This window comes from Macrotis lagotis, chromosome X (assembly GCF_037893015.1).
Source record: "Macrotis lagotis isolate mMagLag1 chromosome X, bilby.v1.9.chrom.fasta, whole genome shotgun sequence".
NCBI classification, from domain to species: domain Eukaryota; kingdom Metazoa; phylum Chordata; class Mammalia; order Peramelemorphia; family Peramelidae; genus Macrotis; species Macrotis lagotis.
In genome coordinates, this window is record NC_133666.1 from 622159786 (window position 1) to 622168175 (window position 8390).

Below are 8390 nucleotides of genomic sequence, written 5' to 3' on the forward strand. Positions count from 1 at the left end.
TGATTGAAGAAGTGAAGTGAGAAGAACCAGGAGAACAATTTGTCTAATACAACAATAGTATAATACAATAAACAACCTTGAAAGACTTGGGAACGTTGACCCACAGGAGGACCAACTGCAGCTCTTTATTTATTTGTTTGTTTATTTATTTATTTATTTAGGTTTTTGCAAGACAAATGGGGTTCAGTGGCTTGCCCAAGGCCACACAGCTAGGTCATTATTAAGTGTCTGAGACCGGATTTGAATCCAGGTACTCCTGACTCCAGGGCTGGTGCTCTATCCACTGAGCCACCTAGCCATCCCTAAACCTTTTCTTTTACAAAACATTTTAATTTGTCATATAATTATCAAAACTGTCCTACGTGTCTTTGACTCTTTGGGTATACTGTTTTTGAATGAAGAAATGAATTTAAAGGAATGCTTTGTTGACTCTTTTTCCTTACCCTACCCCCACCCCCACTATGTCCTGTTTCCCATATTAGAAAAAAAGAAAATAACCAGGGCAAGCAAAACAAATCTCTACATCAACTGTATCTGAAAATGCATTTCTTATTCCTCTTATTGATACATCACCTTTGTGTTAGAAAGTGGGTGGTATCATTAGTCCTCTTGAATTATGATTGGTTATTGCATTGAGCAAGTGTTCTCAAATATTTCAAATACGTTGGTTTTTTTAAAATTATTATATTGTTGCTATTGTATGAGTTATTCTTCTCTTCTGTTTACATCACTCTATATCTGAGAAGTCCTCTTTTGTTTATTTTTAGAGTGCAATACTTAATATCCTTCTATATCTGCATTGAGGGTCTGGGATCATGCTCATTTGGTATGCCTGCTTTGAGGAAGAACCTGATGACTGAATGAAAGAGCTGGTTTTTCCCACTTTAGAAGATTTTGTTTCTTGTACACTTATATTATGAAGAAGAGGAGCCTTTCAACCGGCTACAAGAATTGAGAGTACAATTGAGAGGCCCTGTACCATCATGAGGTATTCTTCTTTCCTGTTTGGCTTGGTAGGAGAAAAAGAGATGTTTTATAAGCACTGGGTAGGGGGAAAGGCCTTGAATCCTTCCCACTCTAGACCAAGATAAGACCTGTGAACTGGGTCATTGTTTTTAGCTTCTGTGTTTGATCTGATGTGGAAATATTAGAAGCTGTGATTTTGTAAGCTCTGGAAGGTGGGAATGGGGAGTTTCTAGTAGGTCCATGACCGCCTGGAGTCTGGACTGGAGTTTGTGGCCAGCTAAGTCCAGTCCACTTGTGCAACTCTGAGGAATGACTAGAATCTAGTCTAAGAGTGGATTGACAACTGCAGTTGGATTGCCCCAGCCTACAGAGTAAGGAAATGACCCTATCCAATAGCTATGCTGAATTTGGAAGTGAATTTATTGAAATGAATATTTGGTAGAAACCACTTTAAGTTTCAATCTATTTGCCCCAGGAACTAAAGTGATATAAAGACTCTTACTGGAAGACTGCTTTATACTTCTGTTCTTGCTATATCTTCTCAGTAAATATCCCCTTGTAAAAGTAATTCATGGTAATTGGTTAAATGATACTGGATGTTAATAATTAGAAGGCATTGATGATATGAGAGATATTATAATTGGCAATGGATTTTAAGGAAAGTACCCAGCTTGAGCTGATCACATTAGGGAAAAACTATTCAGTCAGATCTGGTCCTGAAAGTGAGGTATATTGAAACAAAATTTCCTTGGTTCTGTCCGATCCCAAGTTAAAGCCAAAAAAAAAAAAGGTTTTGGATAAGCCTATATTTATACTTTCAAGGAACAGTTGGTCCATGGTCTAACCAAAAGGAGATAGGCAAAGAATAAGCAATGTGGAGATGAATCAGAATGGTCATGTCCTTATCTTCACACATTTTTCTTTCCCTATCTTCCCAGAAATCTATATCTACCCAAAACTGATTTCACTTTGATATGTTGCTCAGCATTCCACTAGGGATGACTAATATTTCAAATTACCTGAAGAGTTGCTGATTTATCATCATCAATACTTTCACCTGAATCAAAGTGAGATCATAAATCAATCCAATCAAATTAATAGTCTCAAAAGGTTCCACCTCATATAGGGAAGTTCTCTTGTTTACCATTGTAATAACTCAAGGCATTGAAATTGTTTTGCACTGTAACACAATACATGGTAATACAATGAAAATTTCTTTTGTGTGTCCTGAGTTTTTAATAGAGTGTTATATTGCTTTTAATTTCTTCTTCTTTCGATGTTATTCACACTGCTCCCCATTCATGTTTTAGACACCATGACATTCCTAATACATTGTAAAACAAACATCAAAAGAAATAATTAGCAATCACAAAAATGAAAGAATCACTCCATGAGGTTTTTACAGAGAAGTGATAGAGCCTCTTTCAAAACCAGGAATGCATTTCTTATGACTAGCAAAAATAGTTTAATATCTCTAAGACTGCATTGTTTTCATTTCATTTTTGAGAAAGGAAGAATTATTGGCTCAGTCACCCTTCTGTTTAATTTTTAAAAATTTTTTATTTATTTAAGGAAGTGGGGTTAAGTGATTTGTCCAAGGCCACACAGCTAGGTAATTATTAAGTGTCTGAGGCAGGATTTGAATTTAGGTACTTCTGATTCCAGGGCCGATGCTCTATCCACTGTGCCAATTAGCTGCCCCCCTTCCATTTAATTTCAACCTCTACCAAAAAGAGAGCCCTTTAACTTGGGACCTACAGATTCAAAATTGGTATTTATCTGTAGTGTTGATGACCTAGGTTACTTGGTGAAGTTTTCCCAGCAAACTTTCATGCAATTACTCTTTTTGATGACCTAGAGTAGAGATTATAGGCCTGGGAATGAAAATCTTTAATACACATTAATGGACTTTGAGGCAACCAGGTTGGATAGACTACTAGGCCTAAAGTCGTGAAGACTCAATTTGTGAGTTTAAATTTGGCCTCAAGGGGCAGCTAGGTATCAGTGGATAGAGCACCAGCCCTGGAGTCAGGAGTACCTGAGTTCAAATCCGGCCTCAGACACTTAATAATTACCTAGCTGTGTGGCCTTGGGCAAGCCACTTAACCCCATTTGCCTTGCCAAAACCTTTCTGCTCTTTTCCAGGTTACCTTGAGTAAGAGAACTTTCTCATTGGGTCCCTCTGTGGGTTCTGTCTCTTGAAAATTTAGTTAGAGTCCTTAGTTTCAAAGATTTATGAGAGAGCACCTAGGACAGGATCCACTCTTGTTGCCATCTTGGCTCTGCCCCCCTGTTTTGCTCTTTCTTAAGGATTAGGACAAACTGTGAGATTTGATATATATTTAATTTAATTATTATTTTTAAGAGCAAAACATAGTGAGGACTACCTCCTCACCTTTATCATTGTTGCCTTTCCAGAATGTGATGATGTTTTTGTCCTTCATTCTCTTTTCTTTTTTATTTAAGGCAATGGGGTTAAGTGACTTGCTCAAGGTCATGCAACTAAGCAATTATTAAGTGTCTGAGGCCGCATTTGAATTCAGGTCCTCCTGACTCCAGGGCTGGTGATCTAGCTACTGTGTCACCTAGCTGCCCCTTGTCCTTCATTCTCAAAGAAAATCATGACATCTGGCAAGCAATTGATTTTGATTTGGGGCGGGGGGTGCTGTGCTAAGTCACCAGTCTCACTTTCTCCTCCAGGGCCATCTGGGTCCAGTGCCCAGATATGGATCAGAATGACTGTAGATAACCCTGGATGTGTCCAAGGTCACACAACTAGTAAGAGTTAAGTGTCTGAGGCTGGATTGGAACTCCCATCTTCCTGACTCCAAGGCCAGTACTCTATTCATCATGCCACTTAGCTGACAAATAACAACACTAACATACAATCTTTATGGAATATAGAAATATAATGATTTCACATACAAAAGTGAAACTAGAAGACTTCTGGTCAAAATAGTAGAGAGAAATCAGGAACTTTCTCCTGGGATTCCCTCAGCAATGACATGAATCAAGCCTCTTAAAAATTTTGGAGCAATAGAACCCACATAAAAAATGAGTGGTTGACATTCCCAGGGCAGGTGGTCCAGAGAAAGAACCTCTGGCAGTCCTTACCAGTCCATCCACAGGGATTCTCAACTCCAAAAGTTTGTGAACCATGGGATAATGCCCAGTAACAAATCCCAAAATGAGTAAGAAAGGTCAGAGAAAAGCACAGTCTATTGAAAGTTATCTTGGAAATAAGGATGGACAAAACCTGCTTAGTTAAATGAGTTAACATTTGAATTGTAATTATGACCTTTGTTGAAATTCATTGTGTCTACTTGTATCTGTCTTATTGTTTTTCTGTGTATCTATCTTTGTAGAATGTAAAATATCTACTTCATGTTTGTCTTTTGAGCTAGATTCTGTTATCTTGAAAGATTTAAAATGTAACCAGCCAGAAAAACTCCTGTAACCAGAAATTCAGAACACTGGGAAAGACTAATAAACTTTCATGGTTGAAGTGCTTGTCTCAGTAAGCAGGACTAGAAGAGAGAAAGAACAAACTCTTGCAAGATATCTGTAATTTCAACTTTGAATGTGTTGGAATTACAGAATAAAGACTGATTATCAAGTTTGTAGAACTACTAAATACATCTTAATTTATTAGGAAGTTTGAAGAGTAATCATTTTAAGATTACAAAGAAGAACGCCTATGACTTTAGGACTAATTGCAGGAATTCACTCCCTTCTGAAACATCTTAGTAAGTTTTGGGACGGCACTCTGTAGAATTTGTTTTAAGGAAAAATAACATTTAAATTCTAAAAGTGTTGGAAGTAAATGGAAGATTAATAGCTTCATTGTTCTAGGGCAATAAAGGAAGACAACTAATTTGAAAGTAATTCTGGAATGAAGGGAAAAAATTAGGAAAAAGTTTTTCACTTTATAGCAACCTCTTGTTAACCCTTTCTTGACTGTTTAAACCAGAGATACCTTGTAACTCCCCTAGATCAGATATCCTCTCCCTCTCTCTGTTAATCCCTCTCATTCCACATTAGATTCCTAAATATGTGTGTTAGGAAAAACATGTCAAAAAATGTAGGGAAACTAGAATTATATTCTACCCTCCCCAACTATGCAGTTCATTGCTGAGAACTCATCTGGAACAGCTATAACAGGATCTGACCCCCCAATTGGCCCCAATGACCCTGTGCCCCTGGACATCCTGCAGTCCATCCTTTTAGGCAAGCCTAGGGGCATCATCCAGGTTTAGTACATTCTCCCCACTGTGCCCCAGAAGCTACAAGTGGCTCACTTCCAACAGCACCGGACTGCAAAGCTGAAGCTGTTGGGAGGTCAGGCCCCATAGCCAACATCCACATTGGCCTGCTACAAGGAACTATTTATCACTAGCCCCCAAAGCCCTGGTATTCTCATTCTTCAACCAGTGACCTCCACCACATCCCTCCAAAGCCCAGTACAGATCCAGCCTTGGACAAGCCTTGCCTACTTGCTGCCTGGAAGTGTCCTCCTGGCAGCACTAGTGTGTTAGTATTAGGTGGGGGAGGGGGTGTCAGTCAGCCTCTGCCTTTGGTGGACCCACTCTTTTCTATTCTGATTGCAGAAATTTATTAGCTATGTAATCTTTGGGAAGTCATATTATTATCTGTTTGTCCCAGTTCCCTACTCTGTTTGTCCCAGTTCCTTACTTTGTAAAGAGTGTTATTGTGAGGATCAAAATAATATAATGATTGTAAAGTGCTTAAAACAGTGACTGGTCTGGTGTATGCTAAGCACTTACATTATCATTATTTCTTTAACTGAACATAATTGTTCCATACATGATAACTCTATGTTGCCTAAGATAATAAGAACAATGGTTTTTATATATGATTATTTGCAAATACAGTTGATGTCATCTGAAGTTTTGTTTCATGTTTTAAATACAGGATATTGTTTGTATTATTACTGTGTTTCATAATTGTCTTATATTGTGAAATTTGACAGACCATTAAAATAAAAATGCTGTTAGACAAAACTTTTTAATCATGATGTTGTTACACATAAATTGGACTTTTAAGGAATGTTATTTAAATAATATTTGAAAACTGTTAATTATTTAATGAAGTATATTTTGTCATAAAGTATTAATAATAATAATATATAACAGCAAAATTTGAAAATTTGAAAATCTTGGCTATTATGAAAATGTATAGAGTGGTGTAAAGCTGTAGCTTCAACATATTAATGATGAACAACTATCAGGTGTTTGCTATATTCTGAAGCTCCAGAATATGGATTTGATTTATAAGAAAAGGATGAATGAAATAATTTCTAGGAGAGTTATCTAGGAACCTTTAGATTTGGAACCAGAGAAGCAAAGAACCATTTAGAGTTGTGAGAATAAGGTCCAAGAAAAGATATTTAGGGACCACCAGAACTATATGAGACATCTGGAACTCAAAATGGACTGTTAGATGGATATCAAGAATGAGTTACTACAGGGGTAGCTAGGTGGCACAGTGGATAGAGCACTGGCCCTGGATTCAGGAGTACTTGAGTTCAAATCCAGCCTCAAACACTTAATAATTACCTAGCTGTGTGGCCTTGGGAAAGCCACTTAACCCCACTGCCTTGCAAAAGCCTAAAAAAAAAATGAGTTACTAGGATACTTGATATCAATAATTATTGGTGATAACCATTATATTATTACTTTGCATGGTTTATATTTGAATTTTCTTGGGTTCCTTGGTGACATGTAAATCTCCCTTCTCAAAACTAGTTCACTGTGAATCCTCTAAGGAATTTGATCTGTATGTAATTATGCAATTGTGAGAATTGTGAGAAAAACTTTATTTCATTGTTTGAACCTAGTCCTGTGTGTCTGGGGAACTGGATCTTCTCTATGTGTTGTCTAGAGATTCTTAACCAAGGACCCGTGTTATGCTATTCAGAAACTCATATCCAAAGACTGATGTCTTCTCACATTTGTTTTCTCACAAGAAGTTTTCTCACATTTGTATAGTTCAAACAACTCATAGGTCTGAAAATTGACAAACAACCCTATCAGGTCCTTTGACGACTTGCCCATTTATCAAACTTGTGAGTGTGAACTTCTGGATCATCTGAAGAAAACTCCTGCTCTGAGTGGATGGCAGAACTCTCTAGGAACTTCAAGGTTCATTTAGTATGAACCGAGAAGCAGCTGACATCCAGATGAGACATCTGTCCCAAGATTTCAGAGGAGGGTTGAGTATTTTGTTCTAGTTTTTTCTTCTCTTTCCTTTTGTTATGTGCCCAACTATTAAAAATATGTACTAGTATTTTTCTCCCTCTACATTTTTTTTGACAAGGCAGTGGGGTTAAGTGACTTGCCCAAGGTCAAATAGCTGGGTAATTATTAAATGTCTGAGACCAGATTGGAATTCGGGTCCTCCTGACTCCTGGGCCAGTGTTTTATCCACTGCACTGCCTAGCTGCCCATTCCTCTATATTCTTGACCTCCCTCTCTTTTTTGCTTGCAAGCAAATAACAAGGATATACTTCCCTGATAGGTCTCTTCTAGGAAGTAACTCCTTGGGCGATATCTTGTCCTGGTCCAACTGGCTTCTTGTGATATCTTGGCTTATAAATGCCTTTCCTTTATTGGTCAGAAGGGTAAGGATTCTTTCAGATTTCCCTCCCTTTGTCTGAAAGGGGGAGATGTCAAGATATTAGGAGACAACCTATTTTCAGAGCTAAGGTCCAGCAAGCAAATTCTGCCCTGATTTTGGAAAAACAACTTTGCACTTATCTTTACACTTATCCTCTGAATGATCTCAACCATAAAAAAATCCCAGAATTGTTTCATATAATTATTTTATTATTTTGACCAGAACCAAGTGTTCTTTGAGCTCAGATAAGCATCTGCTGTATCTATATTCTGATCATGAAGTCCTGTTATAGATCTATCTTGTCACATTGTTGCTGTTACCCCTCATTGTCAGGGCTACCATTCACCACATAGGGTCTCTCTGGTAATTGTTAAGTGTCTGAAGCTGAATTTGAACTCAGGTCCTCCTGACTCCAGGTCTAGTGCTCTATGCACTGTGCCACCTAGGTGCCCCTTCCTATTTTTTCTTTGGTTTTGCAAGAAGACCTTGGTCTAAAAAGGTCAAGGTATCCTATTACATCCTGGACCAAAACCAGTTGTATTGACTTATGCCTTGCCACTGGACTCTGGTGACTTCAGAGAAGAGTTTTGGATTGATGATTTTGAAAGTCTTATCTCACTTAAATCCAATTAATTTGCAAGTCAAGTCATCATTCTCCTGATATCATTGGTCCTCTTGGAGAAGAAAGGACCTTGGGAAAGGCAGTTTGTTGTGTTGTCTGTGAGGGGTGAATAGTGGCTAGTAAATCTGTACCGATCTGGTGGTGGGGTGTAGGGTGGGGGAGTCAG